We start from the raw sequence: 24,188 nt of genomic DNA, 5'->3' as shown, positions 1-24,188 counted from the left end.
AAGCCTAATGTGGGCCTATTTAAAAGAGTATGTCAGGTATACTTTATCAATAAAAATAAGTGTTGGGAGAACACCAGAATAATAGTAAGAATTTAGTTTGAATAAACAAAATTGAGTGGGGAAATAAAATAAGTATAAAGGATGACAGTAAAAATGTAGGTTTTGGTATTGCAGCAAAGGCAACACTACAAGGTCTGCCACAAAATACATACATTTTGTAGATACATTGCAGCAAAGACCTCAGTAATTAAAGAGGTGGCATTGTATATTTTCCAGGCACATGGTTCCATTTTATAGCACAATCAAGTAACTTATATTACCTTCAGTTGTTATAAAAGTGCTGTATAACAAACATAACTTAAGAGAAATTTGGCTTTGCAATTTGACTCCTTAAAATTGGCCTCTGTCTCTTTGAGAAGCTCCTCCTCTTTTCACCATGTTGCTACAATATCTTTCTATTATGTCATTTACAGCAGTAATTGGTAGAGTTAGACTGAGAAGTACTTCGAATGATGAACTCAACAGCCTTACAGAGTAACCAGGTGAAAAGTCTGTGGAGCTAATTGGGATGGTTCGGGGGAGGGGTTCATTGTCAATGATTTTCTAGACAGAGAAGTGTCCTAGAATGTGCACCCACCACCTACTTTCCTCAGATTTTGAAGGTAAATTCTGACCTTATTTATTTTTGTTTTTGCAAGTCAGCTGAACACTGGTTTCCCAATGATGCACCTTCTAATTATAGAAATAATACATTTCTATGCACCCAGACTAGAACACCAAATCATTCTGTCGTAGAGCTACTGTTTGCCAAAAAAAAGAAGAAGAAAAAAAAGAAAAGAAAAACAGATGATATTGAAGAGATAAGTGCTTTCATTCAGCTGTGGCAAGGGGAGACAGATTTTTAGAACTTATACCTATTTTGCTCTACCAACATTAAATAACATTGGCAATGAGACTTTTTCTGCTTAAAGCCACTTTGACCATATAAGAGATTAAACAGAATTTTCCGGGGTCCCTAGTGATGTTGGAGCAAAGGCAGCAGGTGGTTGGAGATGGAAATTGCATTTATTAAAGAGTGAAAGGTGGCTGTAAAAGGAAATTAAAGTTCCCATGCGAGTACTCTGCAACTACATGGAGTCAATATTAAATAGCTGTTCAGGCCTTTGCGTTGAGGTCTTCTGAATTGTTCAGATTATGTTTAAATCATTTTGTCTATATTGTTTCTTCTGATTCCTTTTCATCATGCATATTTCATGATTAATGTATGTAGGTGTCACCAGCGCCAGACTTAAATTTCATATCATTAGCACTATTGTGATGTGTTTAGTACCTGAATCTTAGCATTTTTTTTTTTTTTTTGGCTGGTAGTTTGTTTGACACATAAAAAAAAAAGAAAACGTGAAAAAAAAATAAGACCATGTTCCAAGGTGAAGCCGCCTACAAGGTATTATTCATATACACGTTACCTCATTTGTTAACATGCTAATTTCATTAAATACCTCAGCAGCACATGAGTGTCTTTGAATGTAATAGCAATGCATGCTGAGTGCCCTTGAGCAGTAAAATGTAGCATTTTCTGCTCCTTCTGCTTCTCTGACTTTACTAGCAAAAATAAGCATCTTTTTTTTTAAGCTGGATTTGATTTAGTCGTGTAATTTGTAACTCAGTAGTTATTTTTTTCTGGTTATTTTTGTAAAAATGGGAAAATTGACATTTTTAGACAAACAGCAAATGGACAAGAAGCATGAAAAAATTAAAAAAATGTATGTGAAAGTGTAACTAACGATTATTTTTTGATTCACTTAATGTCAATTTATCTCTTTTGCTATAAAATAAGTACAGGTAGTTGCTATTGATAAATAAGACTTCTGCTTTACCTAATAATTTGCTGCATTTAGTTTCTTAAATAAATAATGGAATATTGGATTTAGGTCATATGCATCAATCTAAACAGATGAATGTTTCCAATTTTGGCTCTTGAAGCTTAAATACAAACTTATCTTTACCCCAAGGAGCAGACTGGTGTTTTTAAACCAGGCATTAATAATTCCAAATGGGAAATAGTAAATAGCTGCCCTGTGGCTTTAATATCATGGTGGCATGTTATTCTGTCCAAAATACATCAGGTATCAATATTGCTTCAATCTCTATTCATTATTGTTTGTGATGAAACCAACACATGGCACTGCATGTAAAGTGTAAGAAAAGAGATGCATGGTTTTCGATATTTGCTCATCGTTCCTTGCTATATTGTTCAAATCCATCCAAACTGGAAGGGAAATATCTATGAGATCTTCAAGGATTTCCACAGATTTTTAAATCTGATGCATACTTTAATCTGAACCATTCTGTTGTAGCTCTGGTCATGTTTTATTTCTTCCATTAATTCAAGACTTCTCATCAAGGCCAGATTTGTCGTATTAAGAGATTCTATGAGTTGTGGGTCTCTGCAGCACCAGCAGAGTTATCACTGGCCTGCCGCCTTGGTGATTAATGCTCTCCTTGTCCAACGTGTCAGCCTAGGTGAATGGCCATATCTTGGTAGGTCTGTACTTGTGTCATACTCTTTGGATTTTCAGATGTTAGATTGATCGAAGCTTTGCGTTATTAGAAGCTTGGGAAAATGTTGCATAATATTGACTTTAAAAATCTTTATAAATGTACCCCTGACCTGTTTACTGTATTCTTTAGCTTTTGTGATGAGAAGGCTTCCTAGAATCTTTACAGAATAATTTTATTTAGACTGTAATTCAGTTACTCATAAGTGTATTGTACATAAAACATCCCAATAAAATCCACTACAGTTTGTGGTTGTATAACAAAATATGTATTGAAAATGTTTAAGGTTAATCAATATTTTGTAAGTCACCATAAAGTCTTTGCAAACCCTATTTTGACTCATTTGTATTGTGAGATGCATATTTAGCAGTTTTCAATCTCAGGAAAGTCCTACTTTTCAGATTTGTCATAAATTGATTTGTGTCAGATTTTATCACAATGCAGTAAGTTACTCTTTTTTTTCTTTTTACAGCAAAGGCTTATAGTAAAATCATGACTGCCTTTTCATTTTTAATAGACCACTGAAGCTGATAATGCGAGTCTGTAATAATATATTCAGATGCATTTTGCTTTGCAGTACTCTTTAGTACTGTTTCACATTAGTATGAATGCAAGAAGGTACTAAAGTCAGTCAATCCCATTTTCTCTACTACTCTAGAAGTTTGACAGTAAGACACATTCCTTCTTAAATGAACAGTTATGCATATTTTTGTTTTATTAAACATGTATGTATCATTAAAGGAAAACAGTAATATTATTCAAAACTAGCATAATATATAGATATATTGAGTATTTATATTGGGTCACAACAAAAAGCAATAATTTGCAAAAATCATAACTTTTCATCAGAATTTTAAAAACTCATGAGGAATGTTGATACAGAATATCAAATACTTTATATTCAGCTCATAACCTTTTGGGAGGTAATCAAATTTCAAATAAAGTATGATTACATGTAATCTCCTGTTATTAAAGTTTGGTGGGGTTTCTTAACTACACTGACCTCTCCACTATTACATTTTGAGTGTAATTAGCTACTAAGATTAACTTCCTGCTAAAGCAATTTACTACATCAGACAGACGATTCACCAGTTGTTGTTCAATGTCCAACACTGCTGACTTTCAGATGTATTTGAAATTCATTGAGAACATGTCACAGATCCAGGGTCAAAATAATTCCACTTGACATTCATATCTACGCAGCAGCTGCATCTATAACATTAATTTTAGTTTCACCCGAACACTTGTAGATCATTGAGAACATTTTTAGCAGCCTTCAATTTTTTGTTTGTCTCTCCTAAGCCTTTCTTTTGGACTGTTAGTGTTAGGATCTGTGGGTGAGTAGCTGTGGTTTCTCTCTGTGTGTGTGTGTGTGTGTGTGAGCTCTACTATTACAGAATCTTTGCTGGAGAGCTTGACCTACCTGCCATTTCTGGCACACTTGTGGATTATTCAGCTGATTACTGAGTGAGGCATTTAAGGAGCTGGCAGACAACATTTTGATGCCTGATGATTACTACTATTCATTAGACTCATGTCACCTCTTGTGTTTCCCTTACGGAAAGTTTTTTAGGGCTTTGCTTGACCTCTTTGCTTTTTCTGCAATGTAATAAACACTACAAATAAGCAACAATATTCCTGTAAATGTAAGTTAAATGTTGCAACAGTGACCTGTTAACATTAGTTATTATTGCAGAATAATCGTAGTGGCAGCAGACTTGGTTTTCCAATTATTTGACCACTTGAAAGCAATCAGACTGGAGCATTGAAGTTAAACCAAAGATGGTGAAGCAATCATTCAGTATGGAATAAAAGAAAAGATGAGACATGGTATTATGACAAAAAAGTAACCTAACCTCTGCCCTTTTGTAGTGGCACATTGTAAACATACACCGGAGTCATTTGAATTCTTCAGCTATCACTCCTGTCTCTCCTGTTCAGTATTATTAAGTTCAGCATAAAAGTCTATGCTCTAATGGAATTGTTCTCATCACAGTAAAACCATTTGAGAAAACTAATTTATTTTTACTTCCAGACTTGGAAGTCTTCCCTTTGCTATATCTATATTTGCTGCTATCTCTGATTAATGTTGTTGGAAAGTTTGAAGGAACTGAAGTGTAACAACAAAACTGAATTAATTTAGAGTTTCCCTTACTTTCGTTTGCATCTGTAGAATAAACAATTGTCAAACTTTAGAACAGTTATTTACAAACTGAAATGGAAATTTTGTGTGGAAAAGACAGACCATTTTGCTCATGATTGGCATGCAAAGAACTAACTGAATAATCAGTTCTTTAGGGTTCAAACGGGTTCATTAACACGACTGGATATTTGCTGTCATTGTTCTACGTTATAATGTCGATGTGGTTTCTGTTCTTCCACAATTAAAACAGGATTAGAGCTGCTTATTAACACCAAAAGTCTAATTTTCAGATTGTGGTCAGCTTGATCCGTGAAGACATGGTCACTGAAAGGGAAAAAACTTGAGCAATTCTGTAACATGATGTTTACATCCTCATGATAAGTTTCAGAATTGGATCTTGGATTTTCAATAGAAAAATAAAATCTCTCCACTACATATTTTTCACATATCTTAGATAAAATACTGATGTTTATGTTCTTATCCACTTGACCACAGATTTATCGAATGTTTCTCTGCAAATTCTTCCAAGTCCAAGGGCCCTTCTATTTAAAATCTCAAAATACAATAAAACTTTTAAATCTGTTCATAGATCTAACTTTTTGTCTAGTGCATACTCTTCAGATGATGGACTGCTTGTAGTCTTTAACTTTTTTGTCAATTAATATAACCAACTAATGAGATGAGACAATAAAACACACTGTGGCTCTATGGTAGGGTAGTCGTCTTGCAATCGGAAGGTTGTAGGTTTGATTCCAGCTTCCTCCTGCCACATGTCGATATGCCTCTGGGCAAGGCACTTAACCCCAAATTGCCTACCGATGTGTGTATCGGTGTATGAATGGGTGTGTGTTTGTGAGTCCGAATGGGTGAATGTGACTCTAGTGTAAAGCGCTTTGAGTGGTCAAAAGGACTGAAAAAGCGCTAGATAAGTTCAGTCTATTTACCATTTAACAAAACAATATTGGGCTAACGAGAAAATGACAGGAAGACTTGAAATTCTTTATTTTATTGCTACAAATAAATTTGTGAAACTCACAAATTAACCTGAAGGCTAGATGGAAAATTTGTGTGATTTTTAGATCACAAAATCTTGTTGTATGGCATCTCATTGCAGTTTATTGCACTGTTACAAAGTGTGTCCTACTGATATTATTGGCTATTACTGTCATTTCACCCCTGTAGATATGAAGGTTTAACAAGTGTCGCTACATTACATTTGACCATCAACCTTGAAGTAGCTATTGCAAAACGTCTTTCACTGACTATTATCACATGCAGAAAACATTTACTTCAAATTCTGTAATGCATAGCACACTAACTCTATTTGTAATAGCATAGCCTTGAGGAGATTTAATAGGCCTTTAAAATATAAAATGATAATACATCTTTGGAGGAAAGTTGTTTTTCTCTTGTGAGGTCCTCTGTTACCAAATTTAGGCAGCAGTATAGAGGCCAAACATAATGTTACTCCGTCTATATCTGACTTAGGCTGTCACACACTGTTTGAAGCCATCAGCAGCACAGCAGGACACTTTCATGCCAACAGAGCTTGCTGTGGATTATGAGCTTGAAGGATAGTCTTCGAACAACACTGGCTTCCCTGGAATCCTTGAAACAACTGCACAGATTGAAAAGTACTTGTAAGCTGGGTATGGCATTACAGTGAATAAGAGTTTAATTGTGGCATAGTTGTATGTCATGCTTTTTTTTCTCTTATATCATATCAAAAATATTGTTTGTTACTAGAATTAAAATAACAGAATACAAATATCCTTTATTGTCCCACAATGGGGAAATTCACAAGTTAAGGTAAGAGGGAATATGAAGATTGACACAAAATAAAAAAATGTAAAAATGAGAACAATAAACTATGTAGTGTGAGATGTAACCCCATTACATATTCCATTTTATTCATTTATTGTTTGTGTACTGCACATTTTACCCCTATTCTGTATCTTTATGAATTAAAGCAATAACTGGTTAACAAAATGTATGTTTACTGGGATTTGTGTATCTTGGTTTCCTGTGAGTTATGAGCATCACATAAAACCCATGTGTAATGCAAAAGTAACTACGGTATTGGATCTAAAAAAATTTAAAATTGGGTTCCTGAACAGCTTTTGATCTCTGATGTGCCATTTAAATACATTTACATTCATCTACGGGACTTTAGCTTTGAGTAGCTAGACCTCAAATATATCATGTCATATAAAAATTTTTTGAAGCCATGTTGGGTGTCTGAAGCAGTGTTTGGACACTAGGTTATGTGGTTTTTCTAGGAAAAGCTGATACAGTTTAACTGCATTTGCAAAGAAAAAAATGCATGATACAAACAGCAATGAAGTCTAAAACATGCAGAAAGTATGAAGTAGTAGTTAAGGGAAATGTTTAAGTTTGCTCATTTAAAACTGCCAGGCATGTGGTGAAGAATACCAAGTTGGAATGGAAAATTAATACCCACCATCATGTTCTCCTAGCTTGTTGAAGGGTTTCTAGAGAGCCAAAATGCATATAATATTTCTGTGATTCTTTCATGTAATGTAAAATACAGGCATACGATGTCTAAAAGGGGCTACTTAATGAGCAACAGTTTTGGACACTTTCAATGTTTAATTAGTTCAATCTATTCATTTTACCCTTCAGTGTAAACTTTCCACGCTGTGCACCCTGTTCCAGTGTAACTAAGTAGTGCTTTACTTCAGGGGCTGACTCTTTTGAACTTCTCTAATACCAATGATAGGAATTAGGAAAAATAATGTCTTATGTGTGAAAAAGAAAAAAAAAAGGTAAAATGGTTTATTTTTAGGTTTACAATAATATGTAAAGCAAATTCTTCATTCAAACAAGCAAAAACATATTTCTGTAAAAAGAATAATGTTCAACCTGCAATAGCTCTACAAGATCATATGTAAAACGAGTCTTACCATCTGGTCTAGAAAATAAAGCCAATGATATAGTTCAAACCAACTCAAACAAAACTGCATTTGAAAAACTGTCAAGGTCTTGTGTGAAATATTGAAAAGCAATCCTTTTTCATCAGCAATTATGTTGTCCTTAGCTAAATACCCCCTCATGATATGAGCCCTGGTTGTTGTTCGTAAAATAATTCCATGATAAAATGGATTTTTGAGAGCTATAAAGCAGGGGGTATGACTAGATTGACTAGCATGACTGGGATGTCGGGGGCGTGACTGACAAGCTGTTCAGGAGTGACAAGCAGGAGGCTGATTTACTTGCAAACTCAAGTCACACCACTGAGAACTCCTACTGTTACATGTTATGACAGGGCTGCCCAATTTTCTGGCCAGAGAAAAAATTAGATTCATAGTCCTAAAAAATGAAAAACATTCAATACAGAGAAAGGAGGCACTGTCATTCTCCTAGGCAGTTATGGTTTTCTGGGTTTGTTTCTCCTCCCCTGTATCCTCCCTCCTAGGGCTGCTGATTCTACCAGTATTATACAGCTACATTCTCTCATCACCACAGCTTAAGCCCCTGCATGCCCGACTTTTATTCAGGTCAAAGTATAGGAAAAGGAAAGGAAGGTAAGGTTTTGGAGTCAAGGTTACAATTAGCATTTGGCATTGAGGCATGACTGCAGTGAATTTATGAACCATAAAAAGGGCTGAGAGCTGAACATTTTGGTGTCATGGTGTGGAAACAATCTCCTTATCTTGAGTGTAAACAAAACTAAAGGGATGTTTGCATATTTCAAGATAAAGAGGGTTAGGTCAAACACTATTTGCATCATGGGGAGAAGAAGTGGAGGTGTTGGGAGGAGCATACATACATTCATGTTCACCTGGACAACTTATTTGACTGGTAGGCATCTAAAAGTAGGAACAGAGCAGTTTTTTTTAAGATGCTTTGATCATTCAGTATTTGCAGCAAGATGTTGCATGTCTTCTGTAAGCCTGTCAGATGACATGCAAGAAGAGAAAAATCTCTTCTTCAATTATTGTTTGGGGAAGCAGTGTCAGAGCCAGGGACTTAAAAAGACTAAACAGACTGTCATACAACAACAGTGTTTTCAGTTAGTTTCTTCTCCAGCTCCATTGTAACACAAACCCCTACAGGAGATACCGTACATACATATAATTGCTGGGTACAAGACAAAATTTAACATCCCTCTGGGATTCACAAAGTATTTATGAATTGAATTGAAACATCAAATACTCACAAAAATGCTTCTTTTGTGATGAGCAACTATTTCACATCTTTCTAATAATCAAGAGTCTACAGAATATGAAGACTAACAAGACTCTCTTGCAGCACAAGAATGTCTGACTGTGGCAATATAGCCTTCTTGGATTGGCTAGATTAGTGTTTTAAAATCTTTATTCACTCCCTGCATTTGTGTGTCTGCAACTGACCTTGAACCTTGAACACACACAATACTGAGGGCTTACCCTTATAAACAAATCTGGGAAACTCATCTGTGGCCCCTACAGAAACTCGCCACTGATAGTAATCAACCTAGGATCCACAGTCTGTCCTTTTTATTTAGTTGGTTGATGATTTATAGATTTTTGTGGCACCAATGACCTTTTTTAAACAATAGTTTGACAGGAAGGAGAAGAGAAATACTTGCAGCAAATGCTCTGAAATTGGGACTCAACCCCAAAATAAGCATGTTGAGTACTATAGACTCTACACATGAGGCTCCTGCTCTACCAACTTAGCCAGCCAGTTTCTTGAGTTATAACCTTACATATACAAATATATCAAATTTAACACATTTAATATTCTTAATAAAAGTTATTCATTTCTTACGTCAGTGTTTCCCAAGCCTGGTCCTCAAGGTACACTGCCCTGCATGTTTTAGGTATTTCCTTGCTTCAGTCCAGCTGATTTCAATTGATGACTGATTAACAGGTGTTTGTTCAACTGCAATCAGTTGAATCAGGCACATTAAATCAGGGAAACCTCTAAAACATGTAGGACAGTGTGCCTTGAGGACCAGGGTTGGGAAACACTATATTAAGCAAAGACTTTAATTGTACATATTTTTAAATCCATCTTATTGCAAGAAATATTTAATCTAAACAACAAATTAAACCTCAGTCTTTACCTGAGGACAAGGTAACCACACCTATTGTTTCTGGCACCACACTGCCATCTTGTGTGCAAAAACTAACACTGAATGAAAAATGGAAAGTGTAACCTAACCTGAATCAACCAAAACACAATGAGTATAGAATCAAGCTTAGTTGATACAACCCCGTCCAATTCTTCTTCTAATCAGTTTCTGGGCAGCTAAAATAAAAGACATCATCCAATTTAAGAAGTATTACCTCAAAGTTTGAAGTCTAGGGTCTCATCTTTAGTGTTGCTCAGAGTCCAAGCTGATTAGTGTTTGAGTAGAACCCTTATCTCCAGTTTGAATTTTCAAATCACACTTTGCCCAAACATCAATTAATGACTTCCTTTCATCTACCCAACCCTGAGTTAATTTTACTTCATAAGACAAGTATCTCAGGTTGCATGTTACCAATGGTTAGTCATAACATAACATAACATAACATAACATAACATAACATAACATAACATAACATAACATAACATAACATAACATAACATAACATAACATTACATAACAGAATAGTTTCTACAAGTTAGATAATGTGAAATAAGGACATGTCTTTTCTGGGGTTTTACTGATTTTTGTAAAATCCCAAAATTTAAAATAGAAAATCTTTAAAATAGAAAATGAAACATCAAAACAATATTTGTCTTTGTATTCACATATGCAGTATGAACACACTACCATTAGTGGGTTTTTTTTTCCATGCTGAGTATTACTAGTGAAAGAAACAAAATTAAAATGTGATGTTATTCTTCATGAGAATCAAAACTGGCTTTATTCATCAAGATTGTACTAAAACAAGAAAAAAAAATATTTCATATCTGAAATCCAAAACAATAAAACAATAGAATAAAAATGTATAAACAAATAAAATAAAGGAGCATGTAGATAAAAAGCATTGTTATAAATTATTTTTCCTGATTTGATTAAAATGTTCTTTTTCTCAAAACTCATTATTGTGCTTCAACAAGGCTGCAGGTGATGCTTTTAGTTACTGCCTGTTTGCTTGTCTTTCCCTGATTAATAGACTTATCCTCAATTCTTTCTGTTTACATTCCGATTATTTATGAGGCAGCCAGACATGAAGCTCGAGCTTGGGGCAAACATTTGATGAAATGATTAATGGAAGTTTTTCCTCACTGAGCCTGGCTGTGAGGCTGCTCTGATTTGCTATTGGGAAATTGCTCTTCCAAAAAACTAAAATAAAATGAAAAAAAAATAAATAAATAAAGCTTTTCTTTCACATGTAATATTTACTCTGTGGTTTTACTTTAGTGGTTGTTTGTTTGTTTTTTTTAAGCAACATCATTCCAACCATCTGACAAAAGCTAGATGTTTGGTAGATTGAAATTGGAAAACAAATAAAAACTGAAAACAGGAAATGTCAATAAAACTTTTATAACAGGGCTTCGCTGTAATTAAATTAAACAGAGTGTTGTGTTGAGCTGGAGGTTGAATCATGTGTTGACTTCATCTTGATGGGATGAATGGTGGTGCACAAAGAAAAGAAGCTAGGGAAAATAAAAGAAGTAAAATATTTATGTATCAAAGTAAAACCATTAAGACAAATTTTAAGGAAATAAAAAAACAATCCTCCCCCTCAACATTGTTTATGCTTTTTGTCAAGGATGATTTTATATATGGGTTATATAGGTTTACACTAACTATTAAAATTAACCACCTAATCTTTAAATCATGAATTTACTGTGGTTTACTTTTTTTTTTCTTTTTTTGAAAAACTGAGTTAAAGTTAAAGCTGTGATTAATAATATTGTTAGGGAGTGGCAAGGAGCTCTACCAGCTTCAAAGACTTTCACCAAAGATATATTATAAAACATATAACTGTCCACAGGCGACATGCTGACGCAAACTTTAAGAGTCATCTTATTGATGTAACGCTAGTAAAGGTGGTTTTGTTTCTTGATAGAGGCTTGTTTAATCTTCAGTTTTAACCAATTTTAAAATGGGGTTGTAGGGTTTGTAGGGCTTTGAGAGTGCAGCAAACTATAGGAGCAATATACTTGCATGAAGAAAGTATGACACAGTGTGAACCTTTCCTATTGAGGTCACCTGAGAACTTATCCAGGAGGTCAGAAAAGAAGCCAGAAAAACATTTATTTTTAAACATAAAAAACACGTTTGAGTAAGGCCAAGCTGTTAAAATCAAACTCATCCATAACACATTGTCATTTTTAAAGTCCAAGTCAATAAAAATTAAATGTCATTGAAAGCCAAGATGTAAACAAACAAGTGAAAAAAGAGCACAGTGGGGCACTTAAATAATTGCAATGCTTGTGACAACACAGCTCAAGTTTTAATTTGTTTAAAGTGATGAGCAGTCACCCACACAGGACATCGGTATGCAGGTTTTCTCCTTGCAGCAATCTCTTCTGTATTTTCGCTTCCATCAATAATGTTTTCATTGCTGCTTAGACTCGCTCTATATTCCCCTGCACAGGCCCTTAAAACCTGACAGGTGTACTTCGAATCTGAGTCATGTCTGGATCGGCGACAGGCTGCCTATTAGTAAATTCGCCTTCCAGGTAAATGTTCTCCAGCTCAGCAGGGAGACCTTCTCAGATCACAGTTAAAATCCCTCATTCTGTTTCTTTTACAATCTTGGATTCAGTCTGGCAGTACGATATGGACATTTGAGAGGACTGGTGAAATTTAACGAGGAGAAAAGTAACCGAAACCCTTAATGTTTCAAATTAAACCAGCTCCTATAAAAAGGAGCATATTTGAAAAATAAAAATAAAAGAAAATATGTACCCACCACATGTATGTTTACTTAATTGACTGATTTAAAATTCCTATTATCACTTAGCTTAAATTGGAATAATATTGATTCAAAATTAAGTTGGCTCAGGATCTAAGTCTAATTTAAACTAATGTGAATTTTTTTATATATGGCCAGATTTGGCTAGAATTACCAGGATTTAATCAACCATAGCATCCATTCTTGAGGGAACTGGTACTCCAGCACCCTTTCACACACCACTTTCAGAAAGAAAGTAAAGTTTGCATTTCATTTGAAGTCAAGGTTCCAGAGTCTGGAGGAAAACAGAAGAGGCACATAATATAACAATTGGAATAATTGCTTCAGGTCCAGCGTGATGTTCCCCTGCAACACTGGGGTGTCGTGTCTGTTTTCTGAAGTCCACAGACATCTAAGAAATTTTGGGGCATTTCCTGCTTTCTTCTGTTGACAAGCTTTACAGAAAAGCTGATTTTATGTTCCATCAGGACTGTCCACACCACCAAAGGTACATAAAGCTACTTCAATAGCTGAGGTGTTGCTATATTGGCCGGCCAGCAGTTTGACTTGACATAATTCCCATTTGAGTTCTAAGGAACGGGTGCTCACATTTACTGTGTTAAGTCTCTCTGTTCTGGTACTGCACCTTGATGACTGAAAGGTGTTATGTCTGACTTATGATTATTTTTTTGGAAGTGAATGAATTTAAAAAACTGACAGAATTTACTCTGACTTGTCAGGGGGAGATGGTGGGTCAAGAACTCTGAGCAGTTGGGAACCACCAATCTAACTCTGACCTTCTACAACCCAAAATCACACATTAACCAGGTGAATTTTAGATCATTGTTTTCAAGCCAGTAAACTTTTCAAATAACAATATGATGCCCAAATATAGTTGTGAAATAAATACTTACTGACTGCTGAGTCTGGTTAGTATGCATGACTAATTCCAACTCAATATATTTGACATACATCACAAGGTAAATAGTCATTTGAAAGGTATTTAGCTAAGTGAAATATTTTGTTTAAAGTAAACAAGCAATATTCCACTCAGGGACCAGGGTAGAATATTATGATGTCATTATTCATTTTTTTTACAATACATGCATTGCCAAATTACTTGTCAGCAGCTGGGCTGTATAAAAGTCAAAGTCACACTATTTTGATTGGAAATTAAATTACGAACAGCAAGAAAAACGTTTAGTGAAGCAATACAAGCACGACTGAGAATTTACATAAAATATATGAGAATATGGTTATTTGAGACTGGCAATTTAGTGGAATCTGAACTCTGGCTGGAATGACATGATATGCTTTATGAACCCAAAAGTAAATTCAGTATGACATCCTTACAACTCATTTGCATATTGAGAGGATCTTGAGTTATTAAAGAACTGATTTAATTTGCACTGTGCAGAATAGCTTCCCCTGCAACATGCACTAGAACAATGCTCTTCATTCACCAAGGCAAGGACGTGTGAAATGTCTCATTTAAAATTTTAATTTTGATATTTTCAACAGGCACCTGAAGATGGCATGGACTTCCCCACTGTTGAGAATTAATTGCGACTCAACCAATCAGGCCAGCGCTCGAGCCTCGGTCTGTGAAATGTGAAGGGTAACGAGGTAAATTGGAGAGTTTTATTTGAATCATTGATTTTAGTTTTCAGCACACACTCAGCCCTTAATGGCTGTAATGCCTCTGGTAGGATCTGTTTTGATGGAGCATTATCAGTTTTAAGTAGACAAAGCTGGATATTTTGTGGTAAATTGTCATATTAAAAGGGTTTAAACATTTTCTAGATGCAAATTAATTAATTTTATGAGGATGATATCCTGAGACTAAGCCAGAGTTTTGTTTGTGACAATCCATTTCAGTATTTTAAAAAGTTGTGGTTACATCTTATTTGAGAAATTCACCCCTGTTGATATAATGCAGAGTGTCTTTTTGCCCAATAATATTTAATTTTGCATGTTAATCATAAATAAAAGGTTCTGTGGTACAGAAGAATTACCAACAGACAAATGAATTTTGGGATTAACAAAAACAACTCACACATATGTTAAATGCACTGAAGGTAGTTGGCCAACTGAATTACACATCAGTGTTTCTCTTGTACTTGTGAGTTATGGTCCGTCTTTAGTAAGTTGGATTTGGTTGTGCAAAGATTCAATTGTTTTTGGATCTTAGTGATCCTCTATACTTCTGAGCTTCGTACATCAAAAGACTGACAAGCCAAGTTCAGCTTCCAGCAGAAAACGAACAAACAACAAAGTCAAGAGAGTCATCCAAAGGAGAATCTGAAGCAGGGTTGAAACTTGATATTCACAGATGTTCTCATCCAATCTGACTGAACTTCCACTATGTTGCAAAGAAGAATGGCCAAAAATGTCAGTCTTTTGATGTACGAAATTGGTACAGGCACACTCCAAAAGACTCGTAGGCTGTTTTTGTGATAATAAGTATTTCTAAGAGTCAGACACAGATGTTTGTGTTTGCGACAGTGAGAGAAAGCATAAGAGAGAGATAATAATCAAAAAAAGGAATATTATTCAGAGTTTGAGAACAAGAAGCTAAAACAATGGCTCAGGGGCTTTAGCCTTTAATAATCCTAACCTGGACTAAGTTTAAACATACTTGGAAAAAAAGTAATGAAAATATGATCTATCCATCCATCCACTGTCCTTTGCATAATGTAGCTTAAGTTAAAGGGGCTTTTTTTTTAACCCTGTTGTGACTTTAAATCAGACTAAATCCACAATAACTGATGAATGGATTAAGTTGAAGTCCAGGTTCAAAATATACTAAAATCTATGCATTAGTAAAGACTTTGTTGAATTTGATTTGTGATATAGATCTCAGATCAGCAACACTCAATAACTTTTAAAGACAATGGATGCAACATGATATTTAGTATAATAAAAATACCTTTGAAAGCAAAATCAAAACTGTTTTTAAAAAAATAAGTATCTAAATATCACATTTTTAAAAGTTGATATCGAGCAATATTTTAGTGTTTTAAATTTCTAGATATAAGTTTGATATTTGAGATAAAACCTTTGCATTTCAGATCAAAAAATCAGTTTTTGTTGATCAAGACGTTATGCGTTTTTTTGAGTTTTTTTTTTTTTTTTTTCAAAACAAGAAGTTATGAACACTTAGATTGTGCAGTCACAGATACAACAATAAACACTTTTATAGATGTAGGCTTTTATACCTCTGGATATAATATACAAAGCAATTAAAAACTGATGGGTTACCTAACCACTGGAGCTTTCTCTTTCCCACTGCGTGCTCTGAAAATTCTGAGAACAGCTTCAGCAACCCCATCTGGCTAATCAACCTTTTACCCAGAATTTCCATCCAATAAAAAACAATCAGACAATTACAACCAGGACTCAAGAATGCACAAAGTTGAAAGCTACAATTTGCATTAGAAACAGACTAGCTTGAAATGATCCAAATTGATATTATTTTACAGAAACCTTGTGCTTTGATTTCTAAAAATAGATAATATTTTATGCTACTACTCTGGAGGGTGTGTTAACAAAAAGAAGATGTCATAATAAGATGAACAGCAGTTTAATGGAAAAGCCTGACAGTTTTCAGAAGATGACTGTTAAATCAGAATCCCTGGTGCATCTGAATAAGTATTTTGTAATATGCCATTTTCTTGTGATTTTTTTATGAACATATTTTGAAGCTGTCAGATAAAACTTGAAATGTTGACAGTTTCATCCAATCATCCAATCACACATATTTGGGCTCTTATTATTTTGGGATTTTTAGTTTTTCTCAAGTAACTGTCAGAAATCTGTTAAGACACTCTAAATTAAATACATTTAGTTGTCAGGATTTGGTAACCGTTTTTTAACAATCTCAACTTTTAGAATTGCATCTGATATAAGGTAAATACTTTTATTATTTCTAAATAATCCAGTGGCAGTCAGTGCAATATTTATGTATCTAAGTAAGTTTTTGGGAAATGCAATAGTTTTAGCATTAAAGGACTTTAGACCAAAATTTTTTGTAGATATAAATATCATACACATAACTTGTGCAAAACAGGTAGTTTATAGAATTAAAGTGAATAAAGAACACACTTACCTGTCAGTTTGTTTTCAGTGACAAAACGGGGATTGGTAAAAAAAAAAAAAAAAAAGATGCAAAAACCAAAGTAGAAAATAATTGTGACAAAATATGCAATGAAATATGAATTTAATTAATTAAAAAATGACTGAAATAAAAATTATCTTCATAGAGCAACTACAATATTTACATTAAATATATTTGAATTGTTTATTCGAACCTTTCACACCTAATATGGTGTTTAATTGGTTTAAACTGGTCTTCATATGTGGGTGCATCTGTCAACCTGAGTAAGTTTAAAAATATAAGATCTCTACTGAAAGCACCAGAAGAAAGAATGCAGCATTACCTCAATACAACAACAGACACAAGTACATATTCAAAAATAGGACCTGTTTTTAAGGTGAGGAGGATAAATAAGGGATCTTATTTGTTCTGGCCCTGGTAGGTAGTGGAGGAATACACAATCAAATTGACATGTTTGTGAAAGAAAGAGATGGTTAGAGGATTTTGGTGTGATACCTGACACTGTTGTCACTCTTCCCATTACGCAACAGTGGTAAAATATTTGAACTTTCACTTGGATTCAGCTCAAGGTCGTGAATGGCCAGAATGAATTAACACAGGTGAAAAGCAGCTCAGAACGAGGTCACCATTTTTTATTCTGGTGTGGCAGCATATCCGTATGAAAAGGAATAAAGAAGCCTGATAAAGATGGAGTTCAAGCAGAATTTGGCCTTGGTCTTTTGAGCTGTTCTTTTTTTGCTTCTTTTTTTCTGCGTGACTTCAAGCAAATTCTCGTTGCTCCTCTTCAAGACTGCATCTGATTAAAACACACACAAGCTCACCCAGAGTGAGCTAATCTTTTTCTGATGGATTATCAGGGTAAGTCCGGGTCTTCTCATCAGCTTGTTAAATTTCTCCCTGGAATACATTCAGCATTAAATGCTTTATGAAAATTGGGCTTCGTGCAGCAAACAATCAATCCTGAATGCCCTGAATTATTATCATTTTGAACTCTCTTTAGTGAAAACAAGGAGCATATGTCACACTAAATGTGTTCTTTGATAGGCTCCTCTTAAATAACACTGGGTAAAACAAGTTTGGAAAAAAGGAAAACATTGAAGAGGTGAAGAAAAGACTACTGAATTAAACTATATAAAACAACATTTTTTTTTTGGTTAAAGAATCATGAATTAAAAATTATGATAATTTATAAACTGGCAAAAGATAAGCAGGATAGAATAGCTAGTTTCACAAGACTCGAGTAATAAGACACATGGACATTTTTCTTTTGTTTTAGCCAGTCGTGCACACCCCAATGTTTGCCTGGCTGTCAAGCACAAAATAAGAGCAGAAAAGAAGGAAGAAAGCAAGTTCATGTTTACCTTCACACATCTGCCAAACTACGTATAAGAACAGTTCACGTACGGTACTTCAAAAAAGCTTAGAAGTAACACTTAGTGGGTCAGACTGTACTCTTCCTTAAGGCTTTTTTGCTACTGATTCATATGAAAGAGTAAATCAGGATTTTACTTACTGGATGGTTTGTGCTAAGCAGAGGCCTGTGCTGACTACATGAGATTCTGTAGCACCTCTTTAGCCTTAGCCTGACCAGAAGGAAGGTCACAGTATTGAGGAAGATATTCCACCTTGTTCCATTACCTAAGAAAGCCCACCTTTCAGTCAATACCATCAATGGACCTGTTGGCCTGACATTCCCTAGCATAAAGGTTCTAGAAAGACTCCCGTTGGCCTACTTGCATGAGCAAGCAAGCACCTCTTGGCAGATTATGTCCTTTGAATTCTCCAGTGCATTTAATACAATTCAGCTTGTTTTGTTATGTTCGAAACTCCAGATGACACAGGTCAATACCCCCAGAATTGTTTGGATTGATGACTGCCAAAAAGAACCCACAGTTTGTTAAAATGAAACGTTGTATTTCTGACCAGGTGATAATACTGTCAAAAATTAAGACCAATGAATTGGGATATTTACATAGCCTATCGTATGAGAAAAAAAATAAAAAAAAAATAAAAAATGGGGGTTCATTTCTCAAAGTTATATTTTCACCATGTCCTTCATATGGGAACATTTATATTAAACTGACCGTAGATGACTGTAGATTTTGGGAACAGCAAATCCATCAAACACAGCGTCCAATTTTCTTGGAAACAGATGTGGAGGTGGAGATGGAAAATAAATATTTGACTATTTTTTCCCTGGGCGCATCATTAGTTGTCAAGAATGCAGGATCCTTAACATTAAATGGTCTTAGTGAGAGACTTCCTGTTTTTTTTCTGGTTAAAATGCAGTTTCTGATCTACAGAGCCAATCAGATGTTGAGTTTGAAATAGTTATACCCAAACACATATGTGCTTGTTTTAACAGAGGGATTTTATACTTGTAGGAAAACACAAGTATAAAATCTCTCAGCCAGCACAGTTATATCCAGTCATATTAATATCAATAAATTATAGAATTTGTTCTGATGAGGCTCATTTGTCAGAATAAATGTACCTTTTGAAAACAACTCTGGTGATTTATGGTTTATAAAGGGGCTTCTCATTGTCCACTATTTAGTACAACTGTTTGGTGGAAGAAGGTAATGACTTGAAATGCTTTCACCTGTAAAAAGCCTCTATAGCCAAGTTTTGTGGTATAAACATAATTTTGACAAAGAGGCTATTTAGCACAATGAGCTTCTTTTTGTGTGTTGCAGTGAAAATATTTTAGGTTTAATTTATATTAAAATTGGCATAATAATAAGGATTATTTGGTTTGTGTTTGAATATGTTTTAGGTTCTTGTCTCTCTTTATCTCTTATTTATCAAAACTTTACACTGCAATATATCAAAGTTTGGGATCCAAAGGTAATCCTCATACTATTTGATTTTATAAAATAAGAAAAATACCACAAAGCTTTAAATATCTGCTTGTTGTTTTGGTTAACTTACTAATAAAATAAACTACAATCAAGACGTGAACTAAGGTAAGTTAAAATCAAATAACATTCCTCCTGTAAAAATAAATTGTCTGAAAGAAATAATGTGTTCCTTAGTCCTTTCCTAAGATCTATTTATTCCCAGCATACCCTAGCAATAAGTTCAAGTTCATTATGCTTTATGACATAATATGCTTTAGTTTGCTTCAGTTTAGCATTGTGTAAATCAGCAATATTGCTTCAAAGCTGTTGCAAAGCTGTTTAATCTCAACCTATGCATTTTGTCTTGTTTGTGTGCATTTACATGGATTGTTTGTGTTCATCCCCCTCATGCTCAGCATTATGATGTTTTAACGATTCTGGCAGATGTTGTTGTTGGGGAATGAGCTCACTTAAGTGTGACATGGTGATCTGGTGAAATTACCTACAATTCTCTTCAAGGGCAAATTTTAATGTGGCTGTAAATCATCCATAGGTTCATTTTGTAGAAATGATGCTGTCATCTTCCTGATGATGGAAAGAAAGCTATCATGTTAAGCAGGTAGTTCATTTATAGTTATTATATGTTAAAGAGAGTTGATTGCGGAATAGAGTTAGGGTTTTTTATTTACTTATTAAGCTGTTGGTGATTGCTGCGCTATGTGTGTAGCACACGTAACCACAATATAACCACAATGTAACTGCAAATAGAAATAAATCCCTCCAGGAAGATGTTTTTTTTTTTTTTTTTTTTATTTTACTAAAAGTATTCATGCATATTTTGTATTCTTACCACTTAAAAATTTACAAATTACAAACTTCCAAAATAAAGAATTGCACAGGAGTAAATTGAAAGAAATTGCTTTTCAAACTTTTTTTTAACTGATAGAAAACTGAAAAGTATGATAGGCATTTGGATTAAGCTCTCTTTACTTTCATTTCCCTAATCATAGTTCAGTTCAGCCTCCTTATTAGTAAACAGAATACACCCTTGTGTAATTTAATGAAAATATAAATGTAACTAGTCTTTGAATACCTGAGATAATAACTAGAAAACATTAATAAACATGCTCTGAACAATGTACAAGAAACAGTTCAAGTCATCCAAACATGGAAGGAGTAAACCCCAAGTGCAAACTTACATGATTAGCTGCTAAGAGGCTGGAGAATCTGTTGAAAGGACAACATGCACTGGATCAAATTCATCCTTATGAAAGAAAGGTTTGGGATTTGTTCCATAAAGGTGTACAATGTTATGTGTGAGGGGAAAATAACACTACATATGAACATACTCTCCTATCCACCATGGAGTTTCAGATGAATGCAGCTTAACACAGAGCATTTTATTGTAAACCAAATCTAAATGTAATGGTTTATATATGAGACGATGCAGCTTTGGCAGTAGGTGGAAACTTTCCTCAAAAGACCATGAGCCATTATTGCAGTGAAATATATTTTTTGCATACTGTTCAGAGTCACTGAATCTAAATGGACAACACATTTTTCAGATTTTTACTGTCCATATTAAAATGAAATACTCCATGTATTTGTCACATTAAATTCTAATGTATTTTAGTGTGGTTTTAACACAAAAAAGATATTAGAAGAATTTAAGGGGTTTAAATGCTTTTGGCTGGCAATTAAGGCATGAGATAAATGTTATATTTTGTTGATTTTTTTTTCTTTTTTATCTAAATGCAGTTTATATTATTTGTTCATTTCTTTTTTTTTTTTTTTTTTGCAGATTTTGTCAATGTTTATTCAGCATAATGATCAAGCTGCCTTTTTTGGACTGGTTTTAGCTCAGAAACAGCAAATGCACCAAAAGTGCAGGCCGTGTCTTCATCAGGTTTATGAGCCTCACCTGTGGGGTTTGAATGTGGCATGTGGAAAATAGGACTAAGAATCGAGAGAAATGCTATAGAAAAGACACAATGTTTTGATGAAAACTATTTCAGCCAAACCACTAAGAGATTATTTTTAGTGATGCTCACCTTTTAATAATACTGACCCTTTTTTTTTTACCCATTCTTGCACACTTTGGAGGAATATATATTGCTTTTATTAAAAAGGATTAGTCTAGGCTTACTGCTCTGTGGGTCACTGAGTGGAGCGCTATGGACAACAAGAAGCTGCTGCCATGAAAAACAACATTAAGGTGAGTTAGCCATACAATTGCTTTCTCTTTTCTTCCAATTGTTTCCAGTCAGTCAAGTTAATTACCCATAATAAAACAATTTTAATATTGAGTTGGAAAGCTCCCTAGCTCTATTTGTCCAAGACCCCTAAGATCATCAGTTTTTTTGTGGTGTTAAGCTGACATTAAGAGCTCAGATGGAGATTTAAAGCTGGTTGAGACTCTTTCCACTGTCATATGAACTTGGTCTAGACAACATCCCTGTCTCTCTCCAAGCAATAAATTTCAAAGCAGGCAAATGTTTTTCGGAAGGTGTTGCAGTTTGTTTCATTTTTAAATGCAAAAAGTTAAAACGCAATGTTAAGTTGTAGATGAGGCAGTATGTCAAATAAAATGGCAGATGACAAGCACATTGAGTTCTTTCATTCATAGAATGTTATTCCATGAAGGAAATTGTGTTGATCTGCCATTAGTCAAGAGTTAGCAGATACTTGGAAAGACCCAGGGACACTCATCTGCTGTCCAGAACAGAGATGAATGTCTATGACATGAAGACATCTATGTCTGTGTTCCCATTCCTATGGAAACACAGAAGTGCATGCACTTCAGCTATGCACAAAAATATAAAAATTGGGATTCAGCAAGTGCTGACAGATGTTTTGAAGTGATGCAACATAATATGAAACATTTGACTCCAGCAGAAGGCTCTTCAAAAAACTAATTTCCAACATATTCCCAGAGAAGCTTTTATCTTCTGCTTGTGAATCTAAACAGCATTTTGTTTTGGTTAATTTTTCTTTCCTCAAGGCCCAAAGTAATTCTATGTAGCTGCAAGGTTGCCACCTTCCAAGGATTTCTTTTCAATTAAGTGAGCTAAGTAAATGAACACCTAATTCTTGAAACTATTGAATGGATAAAGAGAACTTATATCTACAATATCTCATGGTAGTATGTACAAAGTAGCAGTTGCTAATTGTTTGCCAACAAATATCATTACCTAAGGAGAACAATACATTTACTTAGCAGTAAGCAAAAACAAGTACATTTGGAGTAATAAAATGATTAGGGTGTAGAAAATTCACAATAGTACTGTTTTCATTCAGTCAACTACTATGTGAAGATTCCACTTGAATTCACTGCTGCAACCCCTCAAACAGCCAGAGCTATCACACATCTGGTGGCATGGCACTGGACTCCTACAATATTCAAGAGCAAAGCAAATTGGCTGGGTAGGGGATACAACTCATTAGTATTCATTCAGGCTTGGAATTTTCTCTGCAACAAAAGTTTTTACTATTAATAAATAGGTTAGCTTTGGCTTTGGCATGGATAAATGCAGCTTTCCTTAAACGTAAGCACTAGTCTGTATTTACAACGAAGGACGCAAAATACTGCTGAGGTTACTAAATTGTTGATTTGATTCTTTTCTCTTACCTGTAATCCAAAGTCTGGAAGATGGTATTGGAAATAAGTTAAATGATGAACTACAGTTGAATGGGTTTTGTAATACAGCTAGGTTCGAAGAGGGTTATCCTCCCAAGCTGAATACAGATTAGCCCCCCAGGTTGTTTGTCATGTCTCTGTGTTGGAAAAGGTCCAGGCTGTGTGGATATTCGATTCCTCCCTCAGTAAGGCACTGACATGCAGATGGAACAGAGTGCAGTTGGAGTTTCTCCACCTGGTGGGAAGATGATGAAAAGATCCATCTCCTCCAGATGGCAGGGATTCTCCGAGTCAGACAACACGGAGGGGGCAGACAGGGGACAAACGCGATGGAAGCGACTGTTACATCAAGATGAGATGCAAATACAATGCAGCCATTACAGGTTAAGCAGGGATTCTGTGTTGATAAGCATTCAACGCAGTGATGACACACCTGGGTGCTCTACCTTTATTCAGTTTTAGGTGTTGTCTACCCAGAGCAACGTTTACCATGTGTTCATTCTGGTGCCCATGTGGCTGATGGTAAGATGTAAATGCTCACATCTAATAGCTGTTGTCAATATATTTTTCCACTTGAGCAGGGGAACTCTGCAGCTCCTTTAGTTGCTATGGGCCTCTTTGTGATCGACTCCTTGCCAATCGATATATAGAAAATATCTTGGATATTTTCACAAGATATTGTTTTATTCAGGCTCCAAACTTTGTAGAAATCCAACAAAATAAGTGACAAATTGAATACAATACTCAGATTTTACAATTGGACAAAATCCTTACTTTTTTATGTCAAAATTTTAACTAAACAATATATGTTTAAGTTCTGCTCATCTTTTTGGTTTTCTCTGTAGACAGTCGCTGGTAACAGAAGTACTTTGTCATTTTATTTAGACTTTCCTTAAATGGAGTACTTTCTTTCATTTATACCTAAAGGGTAAAAAAAAAAAAACTTTAAGAATTGCTAAGATCTTGTGAAAAGTGCAGCTCTAAAGTACAGGAGCTGTTCTGTACTTTAGAGCTGTGATCATCACATCCAGGCCTTAATGGACAGTAA

At 34.8% G+C, this 24,188-nt stretch overlaps 1 long non-coding RNA gene across 1 annotated transcript in view; it reads left to right on the top strand.

Annotated features, from left to right (window-relative positions):
• The first annotated feature begins 21,396 nt into the window (after nucleotides 1-21,396).
• LOC122819578 overlaps nucleotides 21,397-24,188 on the top strand; it is a 47,302-nt gene continuing 44,510 nt past the window's right edge. Inside the window, exon 1 of the long non-coding RNA XR_006368632.1 lies at nucleotides 21,397-21,718. This is a non-coding gene — a long non-coding RNA (uncharacterized LOC122819578). The remainder of the gene's footprint in view (nucleotides 21,719-24,188) is intronic.

The sequence above is a fragment of the Gambusia affinis genome, linkage group LG17 (genome assembly GCF_019740435.1).
Source record: "Gambusia affinis linkage group LG17, SWU_Gaff_1.0, whole genome shotgun sequence".
In the NCBI taxonomy this organism is placed as follows: Eukaryota; Metazoa; Chordata; class Actinopteri; order Cyprinodontiformes; family Poeciliidae; genus Gambusia; species Gambusia affinis.
Note: the sequence above shows the minus strand (reverse complement) of the source record. Positions and strands in the feature narration are given on the sequence as shown.